Below are 17,640 nucleotides of genomic sequence, written 5' to 3'. Positions count from 1 at the left end.
ATTGTCGAGGATGGACAAGTCTCTTCAGGAGGTCCAGGCAACAGGGGCCTGACAACAGGGACCTGGCTGGTGGCAGGACAAGAGAAAACCTGACCTGCAAAGCCAAAGCAAGAAAGAGAAGGCGAGAAAGAGACACAAGAGAGAGCCTAACGCTGAAGACAGGACACCAAACATGGTAGCAGCACAGAATCCCTGCTCTGCTCCCAGCATAGACCATAGCACAGAACAACACTTACTGAAGGTAGGGAAAGGGTTGGGCTGGCACTGGGTTACAGAGGAAGCTGTGTTGAATCCTACATAGTGCTCACAAAAACCCTACCTAAAGTCTCCTCCCAGGGGGTCAGGGAAAGGCAGAGAATTCCTGATCCTGTATCTGGGGGTGGTATTAGCCGGGAGGATCACCTGGGTGGAGAAAGGCCCAAGGGGAACAGGAGGACTTCATGGGACTTCATGGGATGAGACGCAGTAGTTGTCCTCCTCAAGGAAGGGCATATCATTGATACCAGAATTTGTAATGGCTTGTTGTCACGTTTTATTCCCTCAAACTAACTGTCAGAATGTGTGTAAAGACAATAATAATCAGTCATGTATTAGGAGTAAGAAAAACCCTTATAAAATTACTGAAATTCATAGAAATGATAGCTCCTATGAGTCCCAGGGAAATAAAACTACATTTAAAAAAAAAAAAATTAACATTTTGCATAACTTAAAGACTTATCTTCTATGTTCTCTGCAACAGTGTTTCTTGGCGTTTGTGTCTGGTTGTCGGGTTCAGTTTCCGATGGCCGGGTTTCCGTTGACCCTACCGGGTGTGATTGTGCTGAGGCGAACAGCTCTTCCAATAGTAGCTACCAGGCTTCCAAGTCAGTGCTACCTTCCTGTCTGCCTAGTCGGGTCACTTCATACCATACTGCGGTCTCGGCTTGTGATCTTTCCACCATACCTGTGTCTCTGGGCATTTGTGCGCCTTCTGGCTTATATTTATCCTCCGTTTTGCTAGCACATATGCCAAGTCTTTTAGTTTGTTCAGGTGTCTCGCCTGTTTCGGACGTGGGAGTGTTCTAAGCAGGCATGCCATGGGAGATTGAATGTCCAGCATTATGCCTGCCTTTGACAATCTACATGCCATGTCCCCCCAATAGTGTTGGATCTCTCTACAAGCCCAGAACATATGTACCATGTCCGCATCTCCCAGGCCGCATTTAGGACAATATTGTTCTGTTGCCTTGTTAAATCTCGCTATCTTTCGGGGGGGGGTCAGGTACGCCCTGTGGGTTACGTATAATTGTATCTGTTGTAATTTAACATTTCTAGATACCTTTTCATGGTATCCCAGTGCTTTCCTCCATGCAGTATCTGTAATTAGTGCACCTAGGTCCCTTTCCCAGTTACTTCGGGTATGCTCTAGTCCATCTTGATGCTGCGTGACTAATAGCTCATATAGTCTTGACACCACACGGCCTCCTTCTGAGGTGTCATATAGTGTTTCTATAGCCTATTGCTATTCTAGCCCACCCGCTGTGACTGGCCACTTCCGTGTTATCTGCCACCATGCAACCCTGTCTCCTCGGTGAGTGTGTAAGGTCACCAGTTCCCCTTCCTTAACCAGGTCCCCAACCGTCGCCACCCCTTGAGGCTCCCAATACTTCCGTACAATAAGTCGGAATTGCTGGTCATTGGCTTTCAGTGCTACCAGAGGGATTTGGGGTGAGTATGGAGCCTGATTCTGTAATAGGCTGCATGCTCTGTGCCATACAGCCTTGCCCACCGCTAGCAGAAGTGGGGGTTTGGGCCTGCTTGACTCCCGTAGCCATACCTCCTCCTTCAGGAAGAATGGGGTGCACGCGGATTGCAGTAAGTGAGTATCTTGCTTGTGCTCATCTGACAACCACCTTGTGTCAAACTGCAACTGACTCGCTATAAAGTACATCTCGAAGCTAGGGGCCCTTTATACCTCCCTGATCGTATGCTTTCTGTAACTTCTGGAGTGCTATCCTGCTTCTGGTGTTATGCCACAGGAACCTTCGGCATATTGTGTCTAGCCTATGAAACAAACCCTTGGGAATATTATAGGTCACATTAGCGAAGTAATGGTGCAGCCGAGGAAGAACCACCATTTTTAACAGTGCTGTTCTTCCCATCAGTGAGATGAGTAGCTTCACCCAGAATTCCATGGATTTCTCTGCATTGTGACTGCCCGTAGTGTGTTATGTATATATTAATTTTTGGGTTTGTGATAGATGTCCACCCCTAGATATAGAAAGGTTTCCGTTTCCCATCGTATCGAGAGTACTGGTAATGTGTTCACAGGTTCCTCCCTATATCCCACCAGAGGGAACAGGCTGGATTTCTGTATAGTAATCGTTATGTCCAACCGTTCTGAGTAACGCTCTAGTATTTCCAATATATACTGAAGGTTAGTGTCTGGTTGCTTTAGATACAATAGCATATCATCAGCATATAAAGATATCAAGTGCCATTTGCCATGCGCCTTTATACCTGCCTCCTTATATTCCTCCTGGAGGTATGCCGCCAAGGGTTCTAGCGCTAGTATAAACAGCTTAGGGAACCATGGGCATCCTTGTCTTGTGCCCTTTTATAACTCCCACTGCTCGGAGATCAGATTATCAGTTTTACTCTAGCTATTAGACTGCTAAATAATAGTCATGCCCATCCGATACATGAAGGTCCCATCCCAAATTTCCCAAGAGTAGCTAGCAACCACGGCCATCTAACTGAATCAAACGCCTTGACTGCATCCAGTGATGCTACTTCGCACTGCTCAGTGGAATCTTTGGTGTGGTCTATAATGTTATGCAATCTTCAGAGGTTCCACATAATATTCCTCTCCGGCACATAACTGGTTTGGTCCAGGTGTACTAGTACGGCTATTATAGTCTTAAGCCTGTTGGCGAGTAGGGCAGTAAGTATTTTGCCATCCTGATTTAGCAATGACAGTGGTCTATATGGCCCGCAATCCGCCTCTGGTTTGTTTGGTTTGAGCAGTGGTATAATAATGGACTCTCTAAGTGTCGTCGGGAGAACCCCAGTTTCCCACGCCTCATTGAGCATGGGCAGCATTGGCTGCAGTATATCTGCTTTGTATCCTTGTAAAATTCGCTAGGCAATCCGTCCGTGCCCAGCTTTTTCCCTGTAGGTAACCCTCTGATTGTGGTCTCTAATTCCTCCACTGTTATAGGGACTTCGAGCCTTGCCTTGGCTTCCACATCTAGGCATGGGAGTTTAATCTGGGCAAGAGCCTCCTCTATTTTAAAGGGCTTTGTATGAGTCCTCTCTGTGTACAGCTCTTATAATATTCAAGAAAACACTTGTCTATATCTTCTTGTGTCTCATACACTTTTCCGTCCTCTCTTTTAATGGACTTTAATCATATTTCCTTTCATTTTGTTCTTACACAGCCAGGCTAGCAGACGTCCCGGCTTGTCACCTTTTGCATGCTGTTTTTCAACGTACTTAGTGTAATTGGGTGTGCCCAACCTATCCCAATGCTTCAAGCATTCTTGCTGAAGTCGGGTAGTTTCACGGTTTGTGTCTGCAGTCATGCCTGTTGCATGGTCTATTTCTTCTAATGAAACCTCTGTCCTGGACAACTCCCCTTCTATCGTGGCTTGCATGCCGTCTGCTTTGGCTATGGCGACTCCTCTGATGACTACCTTAAAGGCCCCCACAAGGTCCCGGCTGATGCTACACTGTTGGATTTGTGTTCAAAATAGTCTTTGACGCCCGCCCTCAGGTGTAAACGGAACATCGCGTTCTGCAGTGCCTCTTCTCTAAGCTTCCACGTCGGGATGCGTGCTCTGGGAGGGAAGGCCCTCCATGTGATTAGTAGCGGCACATGGTCGGACAGTACTCGCGCTTTGTAATCTGCCGGCCTGAATTCACCTATGGTTTCCATTCCTGTAAATACATAATCTACTCTTGTGTATAAACCCAACGGGGCTGTGTAGTGTGAGTATCCTTGTACTTGTGTGTGCAGGGTTCTCCAGATATCTGTAAGGTTGAAAGCGTACAACACAGTGTTCAAAGCCTTGGCTGGAGGGGCTGGGTGTGTATATTTTCTGTCCGACCTGTCGAAGCCGGGGTCCAGTGTGCAGATAAATTCCCCCCTCCCTCCCACCCCCCATATTAGTGTACTGTTTCTGTAGAGTCAGATTTGGGCATACAGTGTTCGGAAGTAGGCCGCTGCATCGTGATAAGGGACATTAGTGTTCACTATACACTCTTCTTTTCTTTCTAGCAAGCCGTGCACTATAATCGACCTGCCTTCTTTATCTACTACTGCACTCTGCAAGGTACCAGTGGTTCTATCCACACTAATACTCCTCTGGCATACGCTGAGTATGGTCAGCTCAATGTGGTCCCCCTCCATCTATCGGTAAGGGTGGTTTGTTTCACCTGGGTGAGATGTGTTTCCTGTAGGAGCGTTAATATCTACCTTTTGCCTGCGCAGATACGTCATGAACCTGTTCTTTTAATGTAACTATTGAGCCCCCTTACAGTCCATGTGACTATTTTAAGTTCCCGGGCCATGATCACTGTTTACTCCAGTCCCTTGTGGTCCCGTTCCCTGTTGTGTGTTGTGTAGGTGTGTAGGCTTTTCCCCAACTATCTTTTTTAACTTCCTTTCTCCCCTAACCCCCAACAATTGCCCAGCTTGGTAACTTGTGCTCGGGCATTTCTGCTTCTGACTCCCATCCCAGTTCCCTCCATCTACTGGTCCCAGGTGTGCAGCGGGTGGATACATAAGCACTAGTATCCGAAGGAATAAACCGTGTTGGGTGACGGATATCTCCCTCAACGTGTGTTCCTCTTCCGGAGTCCACGTTGTTTTGCCTCCGGCGGTTCGCTTAGGTCTGTATCCAAGCATAGTAGTCCAAGCAAGAAACCAGGTGCGTGGGTAGAAAAGTTGTATCAAGCAACACTATTGGCACCATCCGTCTCTTGTTGCAACATTTTTTGGGATGCGCTCCTTATGCATTCACTGTGCTTTTCCCTTGACTTCCTGTCCCCGCTGGCAGGTTCTCAGAGTCCATCCATTTGTGCGCCTCTTCTGACATGTCGACAAATATTGATTGGCTGTTTCATATCACCTTAATTCCCTCCGGGTACAGCAGCATGTATCGAAGTTCAAGTTCGCAGAGCCTTCTCCTTTAGTGCATTCTCCCTTTTGTAGCCAGGGAATGCAGTGAGTGCGCTGACGCTCTTTGTATCGTGCCGCCATTTCTAATGTATTCTAAGATTCGCTCTCCGTCCTTATAGTTCAGTATACGGGCTATAAGAGTCCGCGGTGGGGCTCCTGGCGGCGGCCTCCGGACCAGAGAGCTGTGCGCTCGCTTCACTCTAAATCCCTGGGTGAGGGCCCAGCAGCATATTTTCAACAAAGTTGGTAGGGTTTGTCCCTTCTTCCCCCTCCGGAAGACCGACTATCCTGACATTGTTTCTCCTAACTCGGCCTTCGGCGTCCTCGACACGCACCTCTAGGTTTCGTACTTGCTGGTGTAGCGTTGTGATGTCTTCGCTATGGCCTTAATGCCGCCTGCATTCTCCGCCACTTGTTTCTCTAAGATTGTTGTTCTTTTGGCTAATGCTCTGAAGTCCTGCCTCAACAGGCTCATGTCTATACTGATCGCATCCATCTTAGTTTATAACAATGTTTGCAAGGCTGCTATCGGTGCCAGGACTAACTTGTCTCCTCCACTCTGTTCCATTTCAACTTGTTGCTCTGCTCCGTGCAGCGTCTTCACTTCTGTTGTGCGCGCGGTTTTCGCAAATGCATCCAATGTCCCTTGCTTAATTCTGCTTTTGGATGCCTTAGGAGGCATATGTGGTACTCCCCGTTTGCTTGTTGACAGCACAGGGTGATCCTGTTCCACGTTGTACTCGGATGTGCTTCGATGTGTGCCGCAGGCTCCTGCTGTGCTATCCGCTTCCGGGCCAGGCTCTAGGGATACTTAGCGGCTGGGGTGCACCACAGCGGCGATAGCTGCCCTTTGCGCTGAGGCAGGCTAATGATATACCCGACTTGGCCTGCAGGGGGTTTTGGCCCTTGGTGTTGTCCTCCAAGTGTACGAGGCCGCCGCGCCTGTTGCCTCCTTCTGCCCCGTCAGTTAGTAGGCTACTCTTCTCGTAGCCAATGTACTTCTTGGCCACCTTGCAGTTAAATAGGCAACAGGCTCTGGGCGCTCTTTCTCCTTACTGATTACGCTTACACCAGTCTGAGGTAAACCTGTTATCTGCCCCGGGCTGCTCAGCGGGATTCACTGTGATGCCCTCCCACAGTACCGTCTTTGCACCTTGAGCACAGTCCTTGGACCAATATGGTGTGGCTCTGTGGGGCTCTCAGCTTGCCAGGCGAGCCACCCCCCGCCCCGCTCGGTCTGCTGTGTTACTGCCTGCTCCTAGCGGTTCCTTACGGGGCCCTGCTTCCTGTTGGGCTATTATCTGTACCCCAGTGCTGGATGCACTTGTCCCTCATCACTGGCAGTCAGGTCTGTAGCCAGACCTTCACTGCATTTGAGGCACACGGCCCACGTGGCCTCGCTGATTCTGGGGCTCCCTAGGGCTACGTGTTCTTGTGCTGCACTTCTCTGGCTGTAGTGTGCTGATCTAAATGGCAGTACCTTCAAACCCCATATATGTTGTGTAGACTGTGGCCCAGATGCGTGCAGTTGCGTGTCACGGGTGCCATAGGCCACTCGCACTTGCACACACTCACTGCTTTGGCTTGCATGTATGTGTTACTGTTCTTATTCGCTTTTGCTGCTTTCACTTATAGCTCAGTTCCTGCATTGCAGGCTGGGACGGTGCCATCGCCTCGTACCTGACCCGCTTCACCACTGCAGCCAGTATTCAATCTCCCTCGCCGCCCGTGACTCTTGGCAGTGCACGTTGTATAAGGCCTCCAATGCACCACATGCACCCTGTGTGTGCGGTAACCCAGTAGCCCTGAGTCTCCATGCCATGCAATCCCTTTGTACGGTGCCGCCGGTCTTGCAGTGCCGTCCCTCCTTTGTACCTCTGTGCACAACGTAACCCATGGTATAGCTCAAGCCTTTGTCTCTCCACACTGAGGGCCTCATCACGAGTTGGGCGCTAACCCCGGTGGTATTACCTCTGGGGCTATTAGCCCTACCGCCAAACCCCCCCGGCGTTATTAGCGCCAGATCACGAGTTTGGCGCAACAGTAAGTCCCCATTCCCCATTGTGGCCATTTGGGAATTTCCCATTCCCCATTGGTACCAATGGGGAATGTTCGGTGCTAATAGCGACAAAAATCGGCTAAATCGTGGCGTATATGCCCCCAGTTCAGAGCAAGGGGTAAATCTGCCAAGCCCGTGATTTGGCAGACCCTTAAATGCGGCAATAGCGTTACTGCCGCATTTAAGGGTTACCGCCAAGCTCACGATGAGGCAGTTAGTGCGCTGCTAGAGTGTATTCCTGCTCCGGTCTGCGCTCCGCTGGCCCGTCAGCATTCCCAGCAGTATTGTATCCCTGTCAGCAAGGCACAATGGGCCGCTTATCTCGAGGGCCGCCTCCATGACGGGCCCCAATTTCTTCCTTGCAGCATGTGTTTCAGCTGTCCAAATATGCAAACGCTGCCTCTGATTTCATCCAGGATTTTGCCCGCTTGTGCCTCCAGTGTTCAGGGGGCCATCTGTCCGATTTTCTCATTTATAGTTAATGGGATCTGCTAGCTTGGAAAGAACCTTTGCGGATCTCGCAGGAGCTCTAAGGAAGACGTACTACTGCATGGCTGCCTGGCCACGCCCCCTGAGGAGTCTTTAAATGTTACCAATTTAAACCCTGAAAACTTCTGTTGTTCTGTGAAGCCAAATACTTCATGGAATCCTTATGGTATTCCTTTGGGAAATATGTATAAGGAGAAAAGTGAACTTGGTGATGATAATTTCACTGAGAAAGCTACATTTTATGTTATGGACTTCAAGTCCCACAATTCCCATAGCACTGGGACGAAAAAGAGGACGGCTGAGGAACAAGACTGCAAGTTGTAGCCCATTAGGAATGATGACTCTTTTCTGAGGGAGACTGGGAGGTATAAAATGCCCCCTCCGGTGCAGGCCATTAAGAAGAAGAGGATCAGTAGCGGAAGGTAGAATAGTTTTACCTCAACATGGCAGCAGAAGTTAAAGAAGAGCCAAGACGCCGAGGCCATTGTGCTGTGTCAAACGAATGCCGGTCCCGAGAGGGTCTCCTATGCTCGAGTTTGCAGCTGCATACGCCGCGCAGTGGAAAGCGCACCATATAGCGGTTTTCCCCTGTCAGATGAGCACCGGTGACAAGCGAGCGCTGCATAGCTGTGGAAACCAGGAGAGCTCTGATATTGACAGATGCCGGCAGCGGGAAGCTGCGAAGGAGAGGTTGCCGGGCTGCCCAGAGAAACCGAAGCAGAAGACCTGGAAGCAGCGAGGCGAATGCACGTGTATGCCAGACCTGGTGAGTTCACTGTTACATTGTGACCCCGGAGCGCTCCGTAACAGCTCGCTGACCAAGTCCAGGGATCTGAACCTCAGAAATTAGACAAACAGAGTAACGTTAAAGAAGAGGAATCTTTTTGAATAACAAACTAATGTTAAGCAGGCTAAGTTTTCTGTTGAAGACTGAGCTGATTTTAAAAGGTAGCAGAAGGCAGAACAAGAACTTAATAATCAAACCAGAAGGGTGTGATTGTAACATAGTGGGTTATGTTAAAAGCCAACAAGAGCAAAGGCCAATAACCCAAGAAGAACATACAAACCACTATTGCCAAAGCCAAACGAGAATCATACCAAGGCAATTTATAAACAACCAGTACTGCCCAAGCGAGAAGAAGGCAATGGAGAATTTCAGTGTTTGTAGAGACTATTACCCAGGTGCAAAGGAAGTCATAAGAGGAGATGGCTTAAACCTAGATTGCCAAAGCCAAAGAAGTGTGAAAGTGAAGCAGAATTATTATTAGCATTGGGCATATTCAGGAGTGAGCTTAACTTGCATTGCGTGGGGCCATCACAAGGGTGTACCAAGCAGCACCAATGTGTTCCTTGTTATCCCAGAAGTAATATTTGAATTTTAAGTTGTAGAGCAGAAGCAGGGAGATAAAAGTGGCAGGAGAGGTGCCCTTCTGATAAAAGGCATTCAGGAGGAGGGGAGCAGTTGTGTGATGGATAGCACACATGTGGTTCTTATTTCCCCTGAAGAAATTCATACAAAAACTTGATGTTGTGTAGTATCAGGCTTGGGAGTTTTTTCAATATTCCCAGGAATCTCGTGGAGGCAATACACAGCACACCCAGCAGGAACCCACCCACAGATAAAACAAAATGCTATACTGTGGGGGAGGTCCCACCAGGCGGAAGTGCTACTGGATACACCCCTTAGTTCTCACCTCTGGACAGGAGCTGTAGCAAGGTGACGAAGGAAACACATTGGTGCCATTGTACTTAATAACATAAGAGCAAGAGTCTTAACTGCACCCCTCCCGTACCTGTATATACTCTGATGTCCTCCTTTAGCCTAATCTGCAACCATGGATACGAAGGGCAGGATAAATCTAACTAAATAACTAGCACTAACCTGAAACTTGGCTCCATGAATCACAACCGTTGCAAGAATGCCACCGTAGTATCGCTCTAAGCCTAATATAGACTCACTCTGGTGATGACAGGCAGGAACGCTACACTGCGGTTAGAGTAAAGCACAATACCCATGTTAACGCTCTGTACTCGTGTCACTAGCCAGCACTTGAGATGTCGTCCAAGATGCGCGTTGCCTGGACGCTTGTATGCACCAAGGGGTACGGAAAGCCCATAGGAATGGGCTCGCCGCATGAGTGATCGGGCGCACCACACGCAAATCCCCGTTGGGTGAGGATTCAGGTGCAACAGCGTCTTGGAAACTGACCATTGCCACAGAAGTACTTGTAGTTAGTAGTTTGTTGTGGCCGTGCAGGAGAGTACGCCAGGTCACAATACTTTGCAATAATTTGTTCTGTTCTGGCAGGAGAGTACGCCAGAACAGAGAACTTGGTAGTGGTAGCCCTGGCAGGCATGTAGACCAGGTGGCAGACGTTGAAGTACTGTGGTGTGGTTAATATTTTTGAAGAAGCAGTTGACGAACCAGTAAAGTGTTTTGTAGATTAATACAGAATCATCCTGACAAATGAATATCACTGAAGCAAGTGTTTTATGAACTGCTGCTGATTTTTTTTAAATATATTGTTAAACAAGTGGTTTTGTGAACTGGTGCTGAAATATCTTGACAAAGCTAATTTTGTTGAAACTAATGAAGTACACAAATATTCTGTAGTGGTGAAAATAAGTTTTTTCAAGATCTGGGTTACAAGTGAAAAGAGGAAAACTTTGTTGAACACTTGTGAACCGTTGGTTGAATTCAAGTTGGAACTTTGTGTTATCAAAGTGGAACAAAAAGAGCGCTGAAGGGGGAGCTTATTGTTATGAGACCGGATTTCCTTAGCCTTTTGGTACAGCTAAACAAAATCCTGCTTGAATCTCGGGAAGGGGAATTCACCCAGATATAAGGAGAAACAATTATCATGGTGTGAACTTAACTATGTGTTGCTTTTGAACTGCCATATTTTACCTTATTGAGTTGGTGTATGAGTTGAGTTTATTTCAGGCAGGGAAATCCTCTTCAGGGGAGGGATAGTGAGGTGTTTATCCAACCTTAATTAAATGGCATCTTTTGACAAACATTCCCAAAGTTGTCAGCCTCACATTTCGGACCCCTCACAGTCGGAGATCAATAGATTAAAAGGGCACACGCTAACGTCCAGAGGGGCGTTAAGCGATAACGGCACAATTATAAAGTTTGAAACAAACATTTGCCAAATATCCTATGTGAACAGTACCTGGCAAGAGAGTACACCAGGTCTGTTCAAATGGACAGTGAGTGAAGAAGGGGCAGAAGTCCCAAAGAAACAGGGTACCAGGGTATGGGACCCACATGAAAATGGCAAAGCCCCACTAGCAACACATACCAGGGTCTGGAATCCATATTAAAATGGGCAAAGTCTCTGCTTCTTCTGCCTCCGGATGATCCCCAACAACGTTTATGGGGTGGTGTTCTGTGGGAGGATCACTTGGGAGGAGAAAGGGCTCAGGGGAATAAGAGGACTCAGCTGGACGAGACGTAGTCTTGATCTTCTTCCAGGGAAGATATGTCAATTACAACAAAGTGTGTAATGGCTTGTTGCGAGAGAGCGCTTTTTACTTCCCCAATGGAACATCTTAATGTGAGTGAAAACATTAATTGACCCTTAGGCATTGGAAGAAATGAAAACCATTTTAAAGCACAGAGACTCATACAATTAAATGCTCCCTTACACCCCAAAGGAATAGTAAGGAAAAGTCTGAAAACAATACCAATTTAGACTTTAAAAATCTGTATTACTCTGTAAAGTCAAGTCTGTTAAATTATCCTTGTGGTGTTTCTTCAAAGAAAATTAAATGAGCATGAAAACAACATTTCCCTTAGAAAAAAGATTTTTACATTATGGACTCCAAGTCCCGTAATCCCCAGGGTACTGGGACGAATAATAGGGCCAAAGAAGAACACAACTGCCAAGTGCAGCTTGTTAAGGACAATGATCCACGACTGAGAGGCTTAAAAGGCCCCCTCAGGTGCAGACCATGGGAAAGAAAGTGGAGCAGAGCAGTAGTCGTAGGTGGAGGAGTTGTGAACTCTCCACCTTGCAGCAGAAGCAGAGACTGGGGAGAATGACGATGCCGGGACCACTGTTGAGTGCTGAGCAGTAGCTGGTCCTGAGAGGGTCTTCCCATCCAGAAGCCTGAATTGCAGAGGCTGTGCAGCGGGAAGTGAATGTTTGAAGCGATTTCCCCCATGGTACGGCTATCACCGGTGGCAGGCGAGCACCAGAGAGCCTTTGGAGTAAAAGAAGCTCTGTGTGTGAGTGGTGCGGACAGCTGTAGTCTGGACGTTGCAGATTCTTGACACCGAGAAGCCGCTGAGGAGGAGGACCTGGGAGCAGTGAGGGAAACTGGCATGCATGCCATACCTGGTGAGTTCACTAGGCAATTGTGACCCAGGAGCTCTCTGTAACCGCTTGCATGCTCAGAACCGGTCCTTGAATAATAAAAAGCAACCGCATAGAGAGAAAACCCTGAAAAATGGCAATTCTGAATACCAAACTGACAAAAAGCAGAGAAAGCATTATTTTCTAAAACAAACTGACTGTGTCTTTAAGCATGCAGGGTTGGGTGAGAACCAGCAGCAAGCGGCTACAATAATCTAGAACCCAATGCAAACTACCATTGGCCAAGCCAAAACTAAGTTAAAACAAGGGAATTTCAGACTAAACCATATTGCCAAAGTCAAGAGGGGGCGAATAGGAATCCAGAAGTTTGTAAAGTTTGTTGCCCATGTTTAAATAAGTGCATAAACAAAGCTGGTGAAATCCTACATTGCCAACGCCAAAGAAGAGATGAAGTGAGACCATATTATTGTCAGTATTTGGTTAATGAAGAAGTGGGGAAACAAGAGTTGCAAGAAGGCTTCCCTTCTAGTAAAGGAGATTTAGAAGGAGTGGAGCTTCACTTGCAGAGGTCCTGAAAATCACAAGGTGTAATAAGGAGCACCAATGTGAATCTTGTTTTTCCTGAAGACATTTTCAAACGTGGTGTTGTGAAACAAGCGACATTGTGAAATTGTTGTAAGCTGGCGTTAACCACATAAGCATTTGTTTTTCATAATTTCCTGACCTGGCAGGGGAGTATACCAGGTCAGAGGTTGAAGCTGAACACTGTATCCTGTCAGCACAGGGGAATATACCCGAACAGAGAACTTTGAAGTAGTAGGCCTGGCATGGGAGTAAACCAGGTGTAGTTGAAGCATTAGACCTGGCCAGGTGGAAGTTGCCGAAGGGTATGAAGTGGTCTTCACAAATCATCCTGAAAAAATTTCATTGCTGAAGAAAATGTTGTATAAACTGCCGCAGCAGTGTATAATTGTTTCTAAACAAGTATATGGTTGAAAAAATGTTTTTACAAGACAATTTATGTTCATTCTACTAAATTCAGGAATTGTCCTGGGTTTATGCAAAGAAGATTGTTTTCCGTAATATTACTATTGGAAGAGATAGAAACCTTGTTGAACGATACTGAACTGTTGGAACTTTTTGTTGCAATAGAACTCCAATGGAAATTTAGTACAAGACAGGATTTCCTTATTCTTTTGGAACTGTTAAACCGAATCCTGCTTGAATCTGGGGAAGGGGCATTCACCCAGATTATAAGGAGAGACAGCTGTCATATGGTAAATCTAAACGTTATATTTTTTGCCTTTGAATTGCCATATATATTACCTTGAGTTCATGTATTTATAAGTGTGAGGGACAGAAACCTTTTGTTAAGAGTGTTTTCCTTAGTTTATTTTAGGGTGGAAAATCTCACCAGGGTAGGGATAGTGAGGCGTTAATCCAACCTTCTAAGTTAAATAAATGACGTCTTTTGAAAAACCTTCACAAAGTTGTCCGCCTCACATTTCTAACCACTCACAGGTAGTTACACTTTGAGGTCCCATCTCCATCATCACCCTTTTATTAGCTGGAATCCAATAAAAATACAGACTGCAGATCTCATAAGAGCTTTCCCAGTGGAACCTTGGCGTGGTATATGTGCCTGCTTTGTTAGAAGATAGAAGGCCGGTCCAGGGATTCTGGGTTGCAGTGGTAATTTTCTGCAAGGGTCTTCCCCAATATCCTTCCTCTCCTCTGTGACTGTCATGTCCCTGAGGCTGTAATCTGTGAAGAATCCTGCAGATCCCTCAGTGAACCCCTGCCTAAAGTCTCCTCCCAGGTGGCTAGGAAAAGGCAGACGCTTCCTGATCCTAACCTTTGGGGATGGTGTACTGTAGGAGGAGACAAGGCCCAGGGTGGTGAGGAGATCCCGTAGGATGAGACGCAGTATTTGTCCTTTAAAAGGGAGAACCTTTTAAAGTTACCAAAGCATGTAATTGCTTATTGCCATTATAAAGTATCTGAACCACTTATAAGATCTGTGGTTCGGAGCACAAATACTTTGAAACCTGAACAAACCTTAACACCAGAAAGACCATGTAAGGTGCTTCAGGATAAAAATCCTCTTTACTCCCAAAAGTAGACTTTAAAGGAATGTAGAGATATTGCCTTAAGTAAACACTTGTGTACAGGTGCGTTATTAATTACTTATCGTATCATAACTGTCTTCCTTAATGACGACAAGTTCTAAAGGTTCATCTTTTAATGATTTTAAGGGAAATGAATCTCTGCTTAAAATCCACAAGTTGCTTAAAAGAGCTGATTTTTGTTGTAGAGGACTTCAAGTCCCATAATATCATGTTTACTAGGATGAGGAAGAGGTTTGAGGAGGCATGTTGTAGCAGTAGTCAGGCAATTACACCTAACAGCCCACACCTGAAGGAGCCTGGGAGGCATACAACTGCCCATCAGCTGCAGGCACTTAGGAGGAGCTGGAACTGTGACTCAAGTGCATGCTGTAGTAGCAGAGACAGAAAGAAGAAGACACAGTGTTGGCAATCCAGGCAGAAGTGGGAGAACCAATGCGATGCTGGAACGTTGATGCAGCAGATTTCACCTGCTTGTTCTGTGAGGGTCTTGTTGCAGAGGCTGCACAGCGGAGGATATGCGAGAGGGCTGCCTTTATCCCTGTGAGCTTGATTGTGAAGATTGCTGTGCCAGAAGTGTGTCGGAGACCGAGGCGAAGAGCTGCGAGCAAGCTGTGGGTTTTGGGAGCGAGATGGGCTCCTTTGTCGATTGGCCGGACTGGAGACACCTTCAGCGAGGAAAGGTGTGGGTCCCTGTGCAGCCAGAAGCAGTAGAACTTGTGCCCAAAGTCATGGAAGTTGTGCAACCAGCAGAACAAGGATCGCAGAAGCTGGTGAGTCAAACCTTCCATTCGATTCCTTGTGCGAGCACTGCAGGCAACAGTATCCATTCCCATCTTCATTCGGGTATAAGCAGACGTGAGCTGAAGCTGTTCATTGAACCTTTAACAATGGGACAATGAGAAAGTAGCACTTGCGTTTGATCGGTAGTGAACGCTGCAGAAAGCCATTGTTGAATGCTTTAAACATTGTAAAGTATATGAAGAAGTGGTTGCATGTGTCTAATTTCACTTTTCAAGGAAAGAGTGACCTTTACATCTTTATTCACTCAAACCTTGAATTCTCATAAAAGAAGTAAAGCATTTAAACATTGTATCTACAGTTGTAGGGAGAGCAAGCATTGCCCACGCCAAGAGTATTCCCCTATTAAGACTGAAAGCAGCCTTTTTTAAAGCCAGAAAACAATCTAACCAAGACTGTGAGCCCAATTGAAGTCTAACCTTGCTTAAGTTATAAGTGTGCAGGAATTACCTGGAGCCAAGAGAGTGGCACCAAGGTTTCTGGGTAATTATTTTGGCTAACAGTTGGGAGAGAGAGATGAAGAGTTGGGAAAGGGAAACTTGCTGCTCATTAATATTATTTGAAGTTAAAACCATTTAAATTGCCAAGACTAAGAAACAGAGAGAAGTGGGTCATACAGGCAAACCTAAGTTGTTGTTGTGGCAGACAGACAAGAGAGGCAAAGAGGCTGACCCTTTTGATGACAGATATTCAGAGGAAGAGTGCTTTGCCTGTTGCAAGGTGTTGAAGTGCCTTAACCTAAATCTTGTCAAAACGAAACCCTGTTTTGAATAACAAGTACTGAAGCTATGGTGGTATTACAAAGCACTGAGGCTGTGGTGGTATATGTTAGGAAAGATTCCCATTTATGTGACGTTTTCCCTCCAGTTGTGTACCCCACAACCTTTTGCTGCTGTTTAAACACCATAGTCGGACTTTGCCAGTCGAGCACAGTCTTCAGCTGCACTCCCCTGGTATTTTTGCTCACTTTGTTATGGGGAAACTGACATGCCCTTAAAGACGATCAGTACTGGGAGATTTTGTTTCCCATAGTCCATTTCCAATGTTGTAATTTTTCTGCAACATGTTGCAAGTGCACAATGTACCTTACAGTACAGTGCACTTGGGTCTTCGTTTAATTTCTAAAGGCCCTAGACACCCTCGAAGGATTTTTTAGTAGAAGTGCGGATGTGCCTTGTACAGGGCTTGTGGCAGCTTGTCTTTTCATATATTTTTAACCCTTTCCTGCCATGCAAACCGCGTTCGGCACATAAAGGTGGCCTGGCTCCAAAATGACCATGCCGCAAGGTTCTTTGCCTGTCCTTTGGGCATCTTGCCCCTTCACCTTCCCCAGGTCGAGCCGACCTGCGTCAGTCCTTATTTGGGCATGCATTCTCCAACGAAAAACCAAGCTTTCGCAAGCTTCTGCATGTCTTGAGTGTGTGCCCCTAGGTTGTGTGCTGGACTGTCTAGTTGCAATCCACAAGCGGGGTGCCAGAGAGTCTGCTGTGCTGTGAATGAGTGGGACCACCGTGGTCTGTGATTGGTCCACGTATGGTGTGCCTGTATGTGAGCAGATCTCACATTTTGGCACAAAGGAGATTCTGGATTAGAGAGGGCTCCAAACACCCATACCAAGTCGATCTCTTGAGTTCTCACTGAAAGAAGGATAGGATTCAAGCATCCTGAAACTAAGAAGCCGAGTCGAGGAACCGCTGGTGACCCGCTGGAATGTTTGGCACCCTGAGCGCACTGTTGTCCCGCTGGACCCCGCTGCATCTGATCGAACTAGGTCTGTGAAGACGCTTCGACCCATTGTAATAGTGGGACCAACTATTCTTGACACCTTCATCAAACCCTGCAAGTAAACCTTCTTGGAAATGTCCCTGGCCCAACCAGTGGGCTGATCAGCTTGCGCAGGACCTTTGCTCTGACACCACTGCCATTTCGAGGAGACCCTTGAAACTTGGTACATCGCAAGCTCTGTGTTCACGGCACTCTCATACCGAATTTCATACACTTTGCACATTCCCAGGTCTGAGGTAAAGAGAGAGCGCCCGAACCGGAGTGCACACGGTTACTGTGTCACCCAGCTGTGGTGACGAACTTCGCAGGTGCCTTGCTGCTGTGCCCCTCTTTGCCCTGAAGCCTGCTACAGTGAAACTGGCCTGATCCATCCACCAGGAGCGGAGAAATCGCCACTGTCCCACTTGGGAATCAACGCTGTAACTTTGCCGCTGAAAGCTGCAGAGCTGCACAACTGCCGCATTTGAACCTGCAACCGAAGTGGACTCGACTGCCGAAGTTTGGTCCAGAGTGCGCCGGAGGTCGGTGAGTACTTGCAACCCTTACCGGTAACCCCTAGCGCATCCACCCATTTTTACGCACAAGTGTCCCCTGAGGGCCACTCTCCTTTCCACAGATAGCCTGAGCTATCGAACGATTGCCAACTCCTAGAACCTGTTCTGCCCTTTTGGGGCGACCCTGAATGAATAGTGGGAACTTATTCTGCATCACCTCACCCACCTTCCTGAGCTGCTACAGGCCCTACACAAGACCCCGTTTTCGCCCTTCTGCACTATCGTGTGCAGCGGCACCTGAAAGTACATTTGAGCAGTAGGCTCCTCTCAATGTAGGGACTGGACTGCCTTTCAGTTAGGTATTGAACTTTGCAGAACTGCCTGAAGATAATCTGCACTGCCT

At 47.1% G+C, this 17,640-nt stretch overlaps 1 protein-coding gene across 3 annotated transcripts in view; it reads left to right on the top strand.

Annotated features, from left to right (window-relative positions):
- The window catches only part of NBN (nibrin), a 732,941-nt gene that overhangs the window by 114,703 nt on the left and 600,598 nt on the right, over positions 1-17,640 (top strand). The window lies entirely within an intron of this gene.

Source organism: Ambystoma mexicanum, chromosome 5q (genome assembly GCF_040938575.1).
Source record: "Ambystoma mexicanum isolate Mex_15411 chromosome 5q, UKY_AmexF1_1, whole genome shotgun sequence".
Classification (NCBI taxonomy): Eukaryota; Metazoa; Chordata; class Amphibia; order Caudata; family Ambystomatidae; genus Ambystoma; species Ambystoma mexicanum.
This window is presented reverse-complemented; position numbering and strand designations above follow the sequence as displayed.